Source organism: Pleurodeles waltl, chromosome 11 (genome assembly GCF_031143425.1).
Source record: "Pleurodeles waltl isolate 20211129_DDA chromosome 11, aPleWal1.hap1.20221129, whole genome shotgun sequence".
Lineage (NCBI taxonomy): Eukaryota > Metazoa > Chordata > Amphibia > Caudata > Salamandridae > Pleurodeles > Pleurodeles waltl.
This window is the reverse complement of record NC_090450.1, coordinates 478,062,106-478,077,469: the sequence shown is the minus strand read 5'-3', so window position 1 is coordinate 478,077,469 and position 15,364 is coordinate 478,062,106. Positions and strand designations below refer to the sequence as shown.

The 15,364-nt window shown below is 42.5% G+C and overlaps 1 protein-coding gene across 5 annotated transcripts in view; it reads left to right on the top strand.

Moving 5' to 3' along the window:
* The window catches only part of LOC138265798 (phospholipid scramblase 1-like), a 194,405-nt gene that overhangs the window by 139,970 nt on the left and 39,071 nt on the right, over positions 1-15,364 (top strand). The window lies entirely within an intron of this gene.

Here is a 15,364-nt window from a genome sequence, read left to right as displayed (position 1 = left end):
GGGCTCCTTACCTAGGTCTCCTAGGAATCCTTGATCACTGGGCTGTATTAGGGTGCAGGGAAAAAGCTGGGCTCACAAAATGTAAAGTGGAGTAGAAGAAAGTGTCATCTATTGGAGTGGCATAGTGTGGAGTCGCATATGGTGGCTTCAAAGCTTGAACTAATACACATTCTAAAGTTACAGTGCAAATCAATTAAGAACAATTGTGCAAACAATATCACATACATTTAGATTCAGCAAAGAAGTACATCAACGTTATTCCCTAAGGCAAATTCTCATTAGTGAGGATCCTTATCTAACATCAGATTAGCATCAGCATGTTGGGCTTCATGCAACACAATTTAGTAAACACACATTTGGAAACCATCTAACTATGGCTCTATCAAAACAGTGCAGTTGGTACCTAGAAAGAAAAAGCAAACAGGCATAACAAACACATGGGTAAAGAATAACTTTCCTCAATTGGATCAGCAAGCTAAGATAGTCTTCGTCATCATGACATCAGTTCGGTCAGCAAGACATCAGGATTCAGCATCAAAGTTCCAAAAATGCAAAGTCTTTAAGCAACTTGAAAGAATAGAGGTGAACCCTCAAGAAGAATAGAGAGAATGGCTACTGGCAAGTGGCAAAATGCTGGATTCTTCTGAGTGAAGTCCTGTTAAGTTAAATTTCTTAAAACTACTTCCCTTGTCCCTATTGGTCAAGGGATCACATGTTCACACTTTGTCCAATAAAACTAAAACTTCAAATCTATGATTTCTACTAGTACTCCATTCACATGTCACTGATTGGCTTCTCCTGTAATGTCCATCGTCCGGCTTGTCAGGTTACAATATTGTTGCAGCTTAAACTCTAGTCAGTGTCTCTATTGTTCTTCTCCTGAGAAAGTCAGTCTTACACACGTTACACTCATAATGTTACATTTAGCAAGAACAGCATCTTCTAGCAAGTGGTTCTCACGAGAAAGACTTTTAGCTACAAGCACATTTGGTCAGTACAGTGGAAAACCACAATTTAATTCCCTAAGCAAACGTTTTATTAATCGGTTTAGAAATACAGCTTAACATGAGGCCATGCAACTAGGCTAAGAGCTCCGCTAAATTAATGCCTACAGTTAATATAGCTAATACATAATGCATAACCCTCGATATGATGTACTACTTCATTAATCAAAAATAAACTCCATATTTCGTATTAATAAGCCATTAATAAGTATATTTTGTGAACATAGGCGGCCACTCAACGTGATCACATTTTCAAATGTGTGCATTATTTTTCTCTATATTATTACATTTTCTATGCAAATTCATTACTCAAAATACATGAATACTCGTTAATATTTTCATTAGAACACCTGCTTCAGCAATAGTAGAGTGTAGTGAACAGAGTGTAGTGGTGCAGAGTAGAGCAGCACAGAATAGAGTGGCACACAATAGAGTGGTACAGAGTGAAGGGGTGTCAAGTTGACTGATGCAGAGGGCAGTGGCACATAGTAGAGTTGAGTAGCATAGAGTGCAGTGGCATAGAGTGCAGAGCAGAGTCTCGAGGCAAAGAGTGCAGTGGTGAACAGTGGTGCAGAGTAAAGTATAGATTGGTGTAAAGTATAGTTGTGTAGAGTACAGTGGAGTAGAGTGGCGTAGGGAGCAGTTGGTGTAGATTACAGTGGTGCAGAGCAGAGTGCTGTGGCAAAGAGTGCAGTGACACAGAGTGCAGGTGGATACAGTGCATTGCCTTTGAGTGCAGTGGTTAAGAGTAGAATGGCGTAGGGTTTAGTGTCATAGAGTGGAGTAGCGCACAGTGGGATCTATTGGCATACAGTGCCGTGATTTAGAGTGGATTGTTTCGGAGTAGAGTGAAGTAGTGTAGAGTGCAGTTGCATAGAGTGCAGTGATGCAGAGGAGATTAAAGTGGATTGGCATAGAATGCAGGGGCATAGAGTAGAGTGTTACAAAGTAAAGTGCATTGGCATAGAGTGTATTTGCATATAGTGCAGTGGTGTAGATTGCAATGGTGCAGAGTGGCTTAGAGTAGAGTTCTGCAGAGTAGATTGGTGCCTAGGCAGGAGTGGTGTAGAGAGCAGTGGAAAAATGTGTGGTAGTGTAGAGTGACAAAGAGTGCATTGGCATAGAGTTGATTGGTACAGGTAGAGTAGAGAGGCATAGCATGAAATGGCATAAAGTGCAGTGGCCTGGAGTGGAGTGAAGCGGGGTGCAGTGGCATGGAGTGGTGTAAAGTAGAGTGGTGCAGAGTAGAGTGCAGTGGTGCAGAGTGGTGCAGAGTACAGTGGAGTGGCATAGAGTGGAGTATGCATGGTATGGTAGTGCACTGCCATTACAGAAAACACATTTTCAATTGTAATGACCATTGCATGTGCACAGACATACAGTTTTACTATTAAAACTAGACAGTGCACAAAACAAAATGTGTGGAGATTACATCACCTGCACAATGATTTATTTTGAACATATTAAAGTATTTGTTTACAAAACATTTTAGAAATAACAAAACATATGTTTCCTTTGTGTTCCTAAGTTTTTATATATATTTTGAAATACTTACACAGTTCATTTAAATGTTGTGTGCTAAAAAAAACTCTTTCGTACCCCCGGTTCCAGCAAGATTGTCACAAAAATCTCACTTTGAAGTCAGGGAAAGAAAAGTAAACAAGCACCCTCGGAAGACAGTGCCTGACATTAGACCTTGGTCTTTGAATGCACAGCAAATGTGACAAAATATGAACAAGATTTGAAGGCCTGTGTACAGGGAGGAAGTTTGTGGAATAATACAGTAAACATGGTTTAGCCAGTGGGTAGGACGAACTTAACCTAGAGAGCCTAAAGCAAATAAAGCCAGAAAATTGAAAGCCAGAAAATGTGAGTTACAAACCACAAAGCCAAGGGCAATAAATGGGGAAAATGCATTTCTAGGGCAACTTTCTGAAAGTCCACAAGATGCCTTTAGCAAAGCAGATAGCTATTCTGTCTGGTAATCTGCCACCTAAAATTTAAAGGTGCAGTCAGTGCTGACAGGACCTACCTTCTCAATGGCACGTGTATGCAAGCCTCAGCCATGGCCATGTATTTAACAGAGTGACAGCAACAAGTCAAACAGGAAGGGAACACACTTATTCATTATATAGGAATACCGGGGCTTGGAGAACCAGTTTGCAAACAGGATGCAATATCTTCCAAAATATTTAATAGTTAAAGTTCGGTCACCCATTACATACATATTCCAAATACTCTACTGTGATAATGAACATTAATTACAGCAGTTTACACCAACATTTCCACAGTTCTTGTTTTTTTATCTATACAAACAGCTTGAAGCATTTCTGTTGATAGCAAGTGGGCAGCAAAGCCCTTGCTGCCCCTTATGAAGATGGTGCTTATAACCGACATACACTAGGGTAATGCAGCTGCCATGCATACGATGGACACAAAGAATAGTTAAAAGCACTAAGCACACCAAGCACAACAAGAGCCCTGCTGAGTAGAAAATGCAGCCACCTTAATTTCCAGAAGCAAAATGCAAGCACTGATGTGCAGAAACAGGCAACACTTATTGATATTTTGTAAATTACCTTATGGCATACACCTCTTACCTATCTTTTCTTTCCACAATTTGAAAATATTCATTGAGGCACCAAAGGTTTTATTAATAATACTTGTAAATAAAAGGCATTAGACCTGGCAGCTCTTGGCATGGTTTCCCTGTACGTTTTGCTTTTGACCTCTTGTTTTTGGACCCTGTGCTCCAATTCATTTTGGCTGGTTTTGATACTCTGGGCACTTTACCACTGCTAACCAGTGCTGAAGTGCAAGTGGTGCCCTCTGTCCAAATTGTATTGGTAATTAGTTAGCCATGATTGGCATATTTGATTTACTAGTAAGTCACTGGAAAAGTGCACTAGAGGTGCTGAGGGCCAGTAAATCAAATACTACTCGTGGGCTTGCTGCGCTGATTGACCCACCCACATGAGTATCACTGTAACGTGTCTCAGACCTGCCACTGCAGTGTCTGCAGTTTTAAACTGCCAATTCGACCTGGCAAGTTCACCCACTTGCCAGGCCCACACCTTCCATTTTACTACATGTAAGTCACCCCTAAAGTAGGCCCTAGGTAGTCCCATGGAGAGGGTGCAGTGTATTTAAAAGGTAGGACATGTAGTGATGTGTTTTACATGTCCTGATAGTAAAATACTGCCAAATTCAGTTTTCACTATTGCAAAGCCTATCTCTCTCATAGGTAAATATGGGACTGCCTTTAATACATTTTAAGTAAGTGCAGTTTCCCATTGGGAGCAGATAGAGAAGTGTGGGGTCTCTGAACTCCCAATTTAAAAATACATCTTTCGGTGGAGTTGTTTTTTACATTGTCTGTTTGAAAATGCCACTTTTAGAAAGTGGGCATTTTCTTGCTTAACCATTTAGTGCCTCTGCCTGCCTGTGGAACCCATATCTGGGTCAGACTGATAGTTGGGCTGTTTGTGAATTCCCATTAGACAGTGACACAAAGGGAGCTAGGGAGTGCCCTGCATATCCTGATGAGTCTCCTGGACTAAAGTGGGGAGGGAGGAGCTGACACTTACACCTGAAAGGGCTGTGCCTGTCCCCACACAATGCAGAGTCAAACCCACTGGAGTGTGTCTGGAACCAGGCCTGGGCAAGGCATGGTCTTGTGAACAACAGATACTTTCCTTTAAAGTTTGCCTACCTCAAAGGCAGGAATGAGTATAAGTAGTGGACCCAAAACCCCAGAATTTCAGGTTACTCCTGGATCAAGAGGAACCTCTGCCAAGGAGAAGAGCTTGATGCTTGAGGAGGACCTGCCACTCTTCCTGTTGCTGTGGTATGCTGGTCTTCTGCTGCTTCTCCCTGAAGAGGGAAAGAACTTGGGTTTTCTTTCTGAAATCCTGCCTGTGAAGTTTCTCCGGGGGCTTGGTCTGGGCTCGCCCCCCGTTCTGAAGTCAAAGACTTCATCTGCCATTGCCTGGGCTCTTCTGCTGGGAGTCCTGACTTGCTAACTGGTGCCAAATCCAGTCCCTGGGCTTTTAGAAGTGGAAGCTGGTAACCTGCAGGGGAAAATCCACGCACAGCTGTATGCATGTCAGAAAAATCAACACTACGCAGTGCCTACCTTGCGGCTGGAGAAATGACACAGCGCCTGTTCTCACCGTGGACTTTTCGCACAGCACATCGGAAATTTCCACGCACGGATCCTGGGCGTCAAAGTCTTCAACATCCCCACATGGGACCAGAGGCTGCACACCCAGAATTGATGCACAGCCTCCCTTGCGAGAAAAGAATCGACACACAGCCTCACTTGCGAGAAAGTAATCAATACATTGCTTGCTTTTCTGATGCACCGTCGCCCTTGCGGCTTTATTATTGACGAATACCAGGTACTTTGTGTTAAAATAACGCATCCATTGATTTCTATGGGTTGACTCTTTTTATTTTAAAAATTCCTATCTTTGCTTGTGCATGTTGGATTTTTCTCATTTTGGTCCTGTTTAATTTATGTAAATATTGTCTATTTTGATAAACTGGTGTGGGGCCCTTTTGTGGTGTTTTCACTGTGATACTGTGCATGTTTTGTACAAATACTTTACACATGGCCTGTGAGTTAAGCCTAACTACTTGTGCCAAGCTACCAAGGGGGTGAGCAGGGATTATCTGAGCTGTGTATATCCCTTACCTTCAATAGAATGAAGGTCCCTGCTTGGACAGAGTGCAAACTGACTGCTAACTTCTGAACCCATTTCTAACAAAATGCAATAACACATAACAAGTTTTACATTTAAATAATGGTAAGTGAATGTAAATTCGTGAATACAAGAAGATTATGTCACTTTCCAGTTGTGATTGTCTATAATGCTACTCATAACAATGATAAGCAGGCATACTGAAAAGATATGAGGATGACCCCTATTTTTTTCAGAGTTATGGACCCTTATTACGCATAATGTGCACTTTTTCTTGTGCCATGACACACCTTTAATTAGGTGCACCATGCACAAACAAGGAAAGTTTGTACTGTCATTGTGAACGCTGTGCCCTTAGGGCAGCCGCAAATTAGTTCTGCCCTGGCGGCAGAGCATTCAAGTGAAATATGGAGCGGCTGCTTCAAAGCCGCTTTGTTTCAGTATGCAGGCAGCAACCAACCTGACTTGAAAGAGGGATTAGAGATCCCTATGCAGGCAGGTGCAGTGAGTGTCTGCACCCGCTTGAAATGGAATGTCTGGGGGGACCATGGGAATGCTATTTCCACCTCTAGAGGGCTGTCATCAGGGGGTGCACTGGCAGTGCACCACCTTTTTGTGGTGAAATTTCAGTGTGCTTCCTGACAGCTTCTTTGCTTTGGCATCTGCATCCATAATACAGTGTGAGCACAGAGGCAAAGAGATCCCCTAATTGGCATGGACCTACACCCTCAGACAAATGAGGCAATGCCCTCTTGAGTTAGCGCTGGTGTTATGTGCACCAGCACTATCTTTATTATAGAAGGGCCCTTTTGTAACACTAAAGTGGCCCGAGGATGCACAACTCGGGCGCACATACACATTGAGCCCTTCAGTTACTTTCTGTAATACTAGCCCTGGTCTGAGTGAAGACAAATTATCTAATTTCTGGAGGTAGTGATACATTTGAAGTGGAAAATACAGGTCAAAATTCCTTCAAAACTCCACTCCAAAATGGTGGGAAAATATTTATTGGTGGATTATCCTTCAATTGCCAGCTAACCCTACATCTAAATCAACAGGGTAAGAAGGGAATGATGAGGGGATGGATGATTGGCCCTTGTCCTATTTTGTATACCTTTACATCACCCAGTGATCACTAACCAAAAACCAAACCAAAAATCCCATTTGTTCCTCAGTTTTTCTTCCTTCATTTACCCAGCACTAACACAATGGTGCCACTTAAGTTTACAGTTGGCCACTATGAGATGGCCAAATGTAAATGTAACATCTAAATCTAAACAGGTGAAGCAGGCAAAGTAGGATTACCGAACACCACTATTTACTCTGCCACACATCAATTTGTATAATTACCTCTGTGGGTGGTGACAAAACCTTCAGTGACTCTTAGGCCTCCACCTCTTTTGTCCTCCTCACACAAAATACATACATGAGAAAGAAAAATGAACATTCAACGATTCAATGGTAATCTTTGTCTGTACACTTGCAAATAGCTCCATTTCAGAACATGAGTGTTTCCCTCATGCATGATGTATGCTTAAAATGTGTCATTGCTATAGATTTTGGCATTCTGTTACTTCAGTGACTTTCCTGAACAATGACCACCGTTGTTAATTACAAAACCTTTGGAACTCCCACCGTTGCCCAATGCACATTGAATATTCCATCTCTTTCACATTACACCCAACTAAACAATGCACTTCCTTCGCTCTCCAAATGCAAACCTAGGTTTGCCACTTCTGAAATTTAGTTTGCCACCTCAATTGAGTATGAGAGTAGAGGTAAGAGAGAAAGTGACAGCTAAGGAATTGTGTAAGTGAGTGCAGTGGAAAAGAGACTAAAATAGTTCAATAAAGAGATAAAGATGGGATAGATATAGGCAGTAAGATGACCAACTATGAATGGATGGAATATACTGCTCAAGGCTGAGCACTTACCGTGACCATGATCAAGAACAAGATCAATCGGGACCGAGACAGTGGGCCCATCCTGCTCACAATAGCTGTCTTTGGGCCACTCAGTGATGACTAGATATGTTGCTGGCATCTGTCAATTGCATCTGATACAGTGGAAAGACAATTAAGTACATGGACTGAATAGCAGTATCCAGCGACCACTATCTTCTACGTTGTCCTTGGAAAATGGCAAGGGGAAGCTAGATGTAGTGGTAATCTAGATGAGCTGAAAAAAAGAAAAGACATAGCTATGGTTGAATGGCAGACAGTGTGAAGGTATTGCTGTCATTTACATTCCCACAAAAAGAGTACAGCAGGTAAAATTAGTCTGATAGCCAGTCCACCTTTGTGAGCAGCTGTCCTCTTTGTTGTCATTTTGTAAAGTGGAACTAGGTGTGATTGCATTCTGGTGACAGTAGAACAGTGGTGCTGGTATCTACTTGGCCCTTGAGCAGTAGCTTATGAGCCTCAAACGTGAGGGTATGGGGCACAGTCAAAGTTTCAGAGCAACTGTGATGGAGAGCGGTTCAGATGCAGGGGCCTGAATGAACCTGGTCAAGAATTCATCTTCACACTTCAAAACGTTTCTGGTTCTTTTTCTTGATCCCGAGCTAGTCAGTGGGTTCCTCTGCAGCTTGACTTCGCTTGTGGGTTCGATGTCAGTGGCCAGACCGAGCCCAGATTTATAGTGGAAGCCTTGGTTCTTGACCACATTCAATGCTACTTATAAAATGGTGAGTAGCGATAGTGAATGATTGTCAAAAGCTGGATCCAAAAACAATTATCTTTTGCTTTATACTCTCAAGTTCTAGTTTTGTGGGAAGAAACAGCACACCCTACCACCAGCTAAGGGTCCCGAACATGGGGGGCACCTCTTGGAGACTAGAGTCCATCTCACGGCTACACCAGTAAAGTCCAGGGCAAGTCCAATGGCAACTAATCTGCTGGGCACTGTGAGGTGCAGGGCTTCTTAAGCCTTTATCGCCCTGAAGCTTAACAGGATGCTAGCCGACTAGCCCTTGAAGCCCACTCATTGGTCCTTAGCACAATTGGGAGCAGGTCCAGCCCATGGGTTCTCTCACCACATGTTCAACAGCAAGAGCAACCTTTCTCTTTCTGAAGTTCTGTCTTGGTTCATCAGGTGCTGTCTCTCTTGGTGCAGCATTTGTTTCTGAGGATCACAAGTTTAGCAGGTGCAGTCCTGTTTTTGTTCTTGCTGAATCCAGCAGTGTTTCGTAGCTGGGAGCCAAGGGTGCCACTTTAATGCCAATTTCAACTTTGTGGGTGGGTAGGGCTCCCTAACCAATAAGGGCAAAATTCCCGCAGGGCAACCCTACATCACGTCTGGGGAGATTGCCACTAAACATCCTACAGTGCTTCTCTCTGCCCAGATCCAAGATGTCTGGATCCCTCTTCCATGGGTCAGAGCTATGGGTACACCCAAGAGGTGTTTTCCAGTACAACAAGGTAACCCTTGTGGAAAACCAGTTCACCAACAGATTTTTCCCAGTTAGGGAAGATGCCAGCCTGCCTACCTACACAAAAGAGTGGGCTAGGTAAGTTGTGACTTGTATTTGCCTAACAGAGGCAGTAGTCTCTTTGAAGCTGGGCCAACTGTGTTCACAATTCAACGGCCATACTGTCAGGAAGATGTCACACTTCTTGCCTCCAGCAGGCCCTGTGCTCCCCTTTCCTGAGAGCCATTCACACCTAATGACGGGAGGGCAGTGAGCTGTCTCATGTGACCACTGCTGTGGTGAATCAACAATGGCTACTAGAACTTTAGGGCAAAAAGGTGGTGACTTTCTGAAGTCACTTTTACATTAAAAGTTACTTGAAATCCCACTTCAGCATTAACTCCTGTTTTATATTACAACTAGTTTGATACTTTGGAGTACTTTATTTGGTGTCCCTAAATGGACGTTAGCACTTAGTGATTGGACTGGTGAAACCCCACGTTAGTTAATGGGACTAACCGCCTTGTTGCATTGAAAATGACGGTTGCAAGTTTTCACTGTCAGGACATGTAAAACATAAACAAAATGTCCTTCTGTGTACCATTTGGCACCCTGCCATATGGGCTATTAAGACATTTCATAGGGGGTGACATAAGTATTAAAAAGGCAGGTTTTGACTAGACAGAAGGGTTTATTTTACCCTAGCAGTTTAAAAGCTGCTCAACTAGTCTGCAGTCACCCCAAGTGGGAAGGCGATGCCCAGATGTGGGTCCCGTGCGTGCTATGCCATCAGATTCAAGCTAGCCTGGCTGATGAAGGGTGATACCCTGACACCAGTCCCAGGATGCTTGTTTCTGGTCCACGGAAGACCTGGCCTGGCAGTTCGGGCTGGACTGTTCCCATGGGGAACAGGGTCAAGACTGATTTGCATATGGCTGGGTCTGAGCTGGAATGGCATGGCAAGCAAAAAAACTGATGGATTAAACCCAGATCTGTGACTGGGGGTGAATGTTTGATTTATTCTGCATTCCATCCATCTTCTGTTGTTTTTGCAACAAGTCTACAGTGGCAGACCTAGAGCCATGATTTCACTTTGAGACTACTGTGATGGCACAATAAGTGCTGCAGTCTACTAGTGACATTTAACTTACTAGACCTTGGTACACTTTGTACCATGTCATAGGGTCTTATAACTAAGATAAATATGCCAATCAACTATTAGTCAATTCCACACTTAGGGGAGTTAGTGTGGAATTGGCTCATGCTGGAAAAACTGCCATTTGCTTATACAAAACATAATGTACATTGCTTTAAAGTTTTCAAAGGGACATTTTTCACAGACTGGCTAGATCTCTTTCCTAAAGTCATCACCTCCGTGTTTTTGAGTGTTTATCTGCCTCTGAAGGCCAATCTACATATTAACGTATTTATGGGTTTTATATAGAGCTGTGCATCAGATGACAGTCACTTTAGCAGGATAGATCAGCTAAAGATGCTGAAGGGGCAGTGTGGTGAAAACTGGGGAGGATAAGCGTTCAATTGGTGATAGAAGGACCACATAATGCATTCTGATATATTTTAATTGCTATCATGGTTGCCTTGAATTCTTTGAAGGTAATTTGTAACAGTCCCATTTTCTGGCCCTTTGGAAACACATGCAGTTAGAGTGTGCCCCTGGATTTAATGTGTTCCAGAGTCTGACTCTCTGGATTCCCAAGGTTTGGCCTCCGATGTGTAAGCTGAGGTGTGGTGTTCCAGAGTACTTAGTACTATTGCGCAAGAAGTCATGTCCTAAAGTTTGCTATTACCATGTCCCTTTTTTCCAAGTAAGCTTTATGTGCATGTAGAGTACACAGCTTGATCCTTGCCTCCAGTGAAGTGTTCTCAAGCCTGTTTATGTGGCTCAGCATCCTGTAGGCCCACATGCCTAGACTGCCTATTTTTTCAACTGGGCATTTCACCAGTGGGCCGGAGCCATTGGAAGCCCGTTTGTAAGGCAGAGGGATACTGCTGGTGCCTCTGCTGCGTTTTTGATGTAGTTACAGTAGGCACAAGAGGGAAATAGTGAGATAGGGAAAATGAGAGATAAGAGAGAGAGAAATGAGAGAGGAGGAAAGGAGCAAGGCGGGTTTTAACAATTTTGCCAGGACTACTTGTGGTTCCCAGTCCAGCCCTGCTGATGCAGCATATTACAGATCCCCGGTTTTGAACTTATAGTAATCCATCAATGAGTTTCTTTGAAAAAACAGGGTTATGATAAGCTATGTGAGCCACCACCAGGCCTCACAAATAAACCCATTGTCTTTGCCTTGATGCAAAATCGCCTTTTTAAATGATGTGTTGCAGATTACCTAATGTTAATTTGTGACGTGGTTGCAGGTGGTGGCCACCGGCATTTATTTTTAGGAACCTGAACTTATTTGACTAACAGCAAAAGACAGAAAGGCAAAGATGGAGAAAATGGGTGTAACAGAAAGATAAAGAAAAGTTGTCAAAGGGAGAACTCAGGAATGAAAAAGAACCTGCATGAGTGAGGTGAAAAGACAGGAAGTATAGCGTGGTGGAAAGAGTTGATATGAGGTGGCATCCAGGCTGGGTAAACATGAACCTGCTATTTGACAATCCTGGCATGGGCACATAAATGTGTGTGTGTGTGTGTGTGTGTGTGTGTGTGTGTGTGTGTGTGTGTGTGTGTGTGTGTGTGTGTGTGTGTGTGTGTATGTGTATATAAATATATATATCTATATATATGTATATACATATATATAGTTGTACAGTGGAGCATGACCAAATCATGGTTTTATAGATATCAAAATGATAAATATTGGTTTTGAAATCATTACTTGTAATCTTTCGTAATAGTGGTAGAGATATTAGGTTGAACATGTAAATTACACTACACTCATTGCTCAAATGCTGTTTTAAACTTTGACAAATGGAAGCACTGGCAAACCCAACAGGTCAGGCTTTATGTCAGCCAGTTTTCACACTGCTCAGTAGAGTTACAGTAAGGCAGAGGGAGAGAGATGGGGGCAAGTGCTGGGGAAGAAGGGGAAAAGGGAGAGATTGGAATACAGAATTAGAGAAAACAAAGATATGAGAGATGTGAGAACAAAAAAGGGTTAAAGATAGGAGAGAGAGAGAGAGAGAGAGAGAGAGAGAGAGAGAGAGAGAGAGAGAGAGAGGTAGGATAGTATGAGAGAGATGGGTAGTGAGAGATATGAGACAGAGATGGCTAAAATGACAGACATGAAAGATAGTGAGAGCGAACCTGGTCTGCGAGAAAGGAGAAGAAGTATGAGAAAGATGGTGACAAAGACAATGTGAGAGGAAGAAACAGGGAGACAAGATGTGGTCTACTCCTAACAGCAGTCCCCTACAAGCTCAAGCTGCTCACAGAGGTTCCCAGTGTCTTCATTTCCTCACTACATCTGATTGACCTGTACTGGAAATCGAACTCCTTGAAATAATGGCCATTGGCCCTTTAATACAGGGAACACCTTTTTCTGTCGCCATCACGCATTATCATTTAAAAAAAAAAAAAAGAATGTGAAATTAAAGTCACGTCAGGCAAATCAAGGCTCGACTGGCTGTACAGGGCATCAGGAGTTTCCTCAGGAAGTTGGAAGGGAGGGAGGCCGCTTTTTTTTCATCGGGCAGTTTTCTAACACTGCAGCAGCTTTAATAGCACTGCAAAATTCCTTGAATATCCAGCAGTTTTCAGGCAACAATAAAAGAACCAAGATAAATCTGGTGATTAGTTTACGTGCTGGAGAGAGATCAAAGTTTTGTCTAGTGGCAGTTTTGACTCATATCAGGTAGTGCAGGGGGTTACTATGTCTGCTGCAAAGAGCTTCTACTATGCAGATTACAGAACAGTATTTTGTGTGCATAGCTCACTGGGATAATACTTTTGTCATAAAGGTCATTTTGGTACTGTGCAGTTCATAAGTTACAATCACAATCTAGCACAGTGAGGTATGAACTGCCATTTAAGAGCTGCAGGCAAACTGCATGGTACAGGTTAGACATTTATAATTTAAACAAGGCCCTTAAAACACAAACTAATCCTAGAGCATTTACCAATGGCATCTAGGTATTTTTGAAAGGTAAGCCCATGAATGAATTAAAGTGATAGGCGTGAGGGGGCGTGGCTAAAGCCCACAAATGAATTACAACAGGTAGGAAAAGTAGTACTTCCGCGCTGCAATGCTTGACCTAAAAATGTAACTGGATGAGCTTCTCATGCAGGGAACTGGGAAGTTTGAAAGTGAAGAATAGTGTCTACATCAGTTTACCAGATCTGTGCTTTTCAGCACTGAAAGTGTTACTGTGCATCTTTATCCAAGAAATAATACCATAGCAAAGCTTACTGAGTCAAGAAGCAGCCCTGCAAGACCATTCCTGACAAAAGGTAACTTTTAATGAGAAACAGTGAAACAAGAATTGTCAAAGATAGGTATCACAGCGCTATACAATGATGAAGAAAATGAAAGTGCTTAATTTTAATTAAACAAGATTTGCACTGCCATTTTGTAAGCTGGGCGCAAACGGGCTGCACTGACCTCTCCGTAACTGTGACATAAAGTAATTAAGAAACAATGTGAGGTAACTGGTATTCAAACAAAATGCTCCAGTACTGCCTTTTGCACTGTGTAAAGCGTGATAGCGCTATGGCTGCAATGAGTGTGAATGAAAAACAAAATAAACAATGAGAAGTAACTTATAGTCATGCAAAGTGTTCCAGTACTGCCCATTGTGCTGTGTAAAACTTGAAAGCTCCATGGCCGCCATGAGTGCGAATGAAAAACAAAGTTAAAATGAGAAGTAGCTGGTAGGCATGCAAAGCGTTTCAATACTGCCGATCAAGTTCATGCTGAGTAAAACATGAAAGAACTATGGCCGCAGTGAGCATGAATGAAAAACAAAATTAAACAATGAAAAGTAACTGGTAGTCATGCAGTGCACTCCAATACTGCCCATTGCGCTGTGTAAAACTTGACAGCGCCATTGCCGCCATGGGCGCGAATGAAGAACTATGGCCGCAGTGAGCATGAATGAAAAACAAAATAAACAATGAAAAGTAACTGGTAGTCATGCAGAGCACTCCAATACTGCCCATTGCGCTGTGTAAAACTTGAAAGCGCCTTTTCCGCCATGGGCGCGAATGAAAAACAAATTTAACAATGAGAAGTAACTGGTAGTCATGCAAAGCGCTCCAATACTGCCAATCAAGTTCACGCTGTGTGAATCTTGAAAGAGCCATGGCAGCTATGAGCGCTAATGAAAAACTAAATAAACAATGAGAAGTAACTGGTAGTCATGCAAAGTGTGGCTGCCATGAGAGCACATGAAAAACAAGGTTAAAATGAGAAGTGACTGGTAATCATGCAAAGCGCTCCAATACTGCCGATCGAGTCGCACTGTGTAAAACGTAAAAGCACCATGGAGCGCAAAGGGGAGAGAGCAAATAAAAAAGTAGTTCACTCAACATATTGACAATTATTCCTGTAACAGGGTCAGTGTCAAAGACGGTAACAAAACCACTTCAAGGTGGGGCAAACGTAAACCATGTAGCAATGACATCAAGGGATTTTTGAAATGCAAGCCCAGGAACAAATGGTTGTGAGATGGGCGTGGTTAAAGCCCACAGCATAGAATACAACAGGTCTCAAGCGCTTGTGACCTCGACCTAAAAAGGACAGGAGACAAAAAAAGAATTATATACATTTCTAATAATTTTTGCATGTTTTTACATTATGATTCCAAATATTAGCATTTCAGAGTAACTATTGTCAGATTGTTTTCAATGCACTTTCGACAAGACGCAGAAAAATACCTTGCGGCTAGACTTAATATATACAAAGACCTATTCGCGTGCTGTATTTTTTCGGCGAGCCACTGTGCAGAAATCAAAATTGATGTTTAACTACAGGGCAGGGGCCAGGCTGATAACCAGGCCTTTCATTAAGGCGCTTGGATAAACTCCCTGAAGTTATAATTTCATCATTGGCACAGACTTTTAACGTATTTAAGAAAATACGTTCGAAGTAGTGTTCTACATGATGACTGCACCACGACAACAATGTGCAGCCAAATGTGACAAGAGCAGTAAATGGCAAAGCTTCTGGGCCTTAAAAAATAAAGTAGGCTCATTGGTTTCAGTCACCTTCCACAGTTGCCTTCAAGATATGGAATAGGACAGATTCAAGCAGAGCTAAGAGTAAGCCCTGGAGTAGGTCCAATAT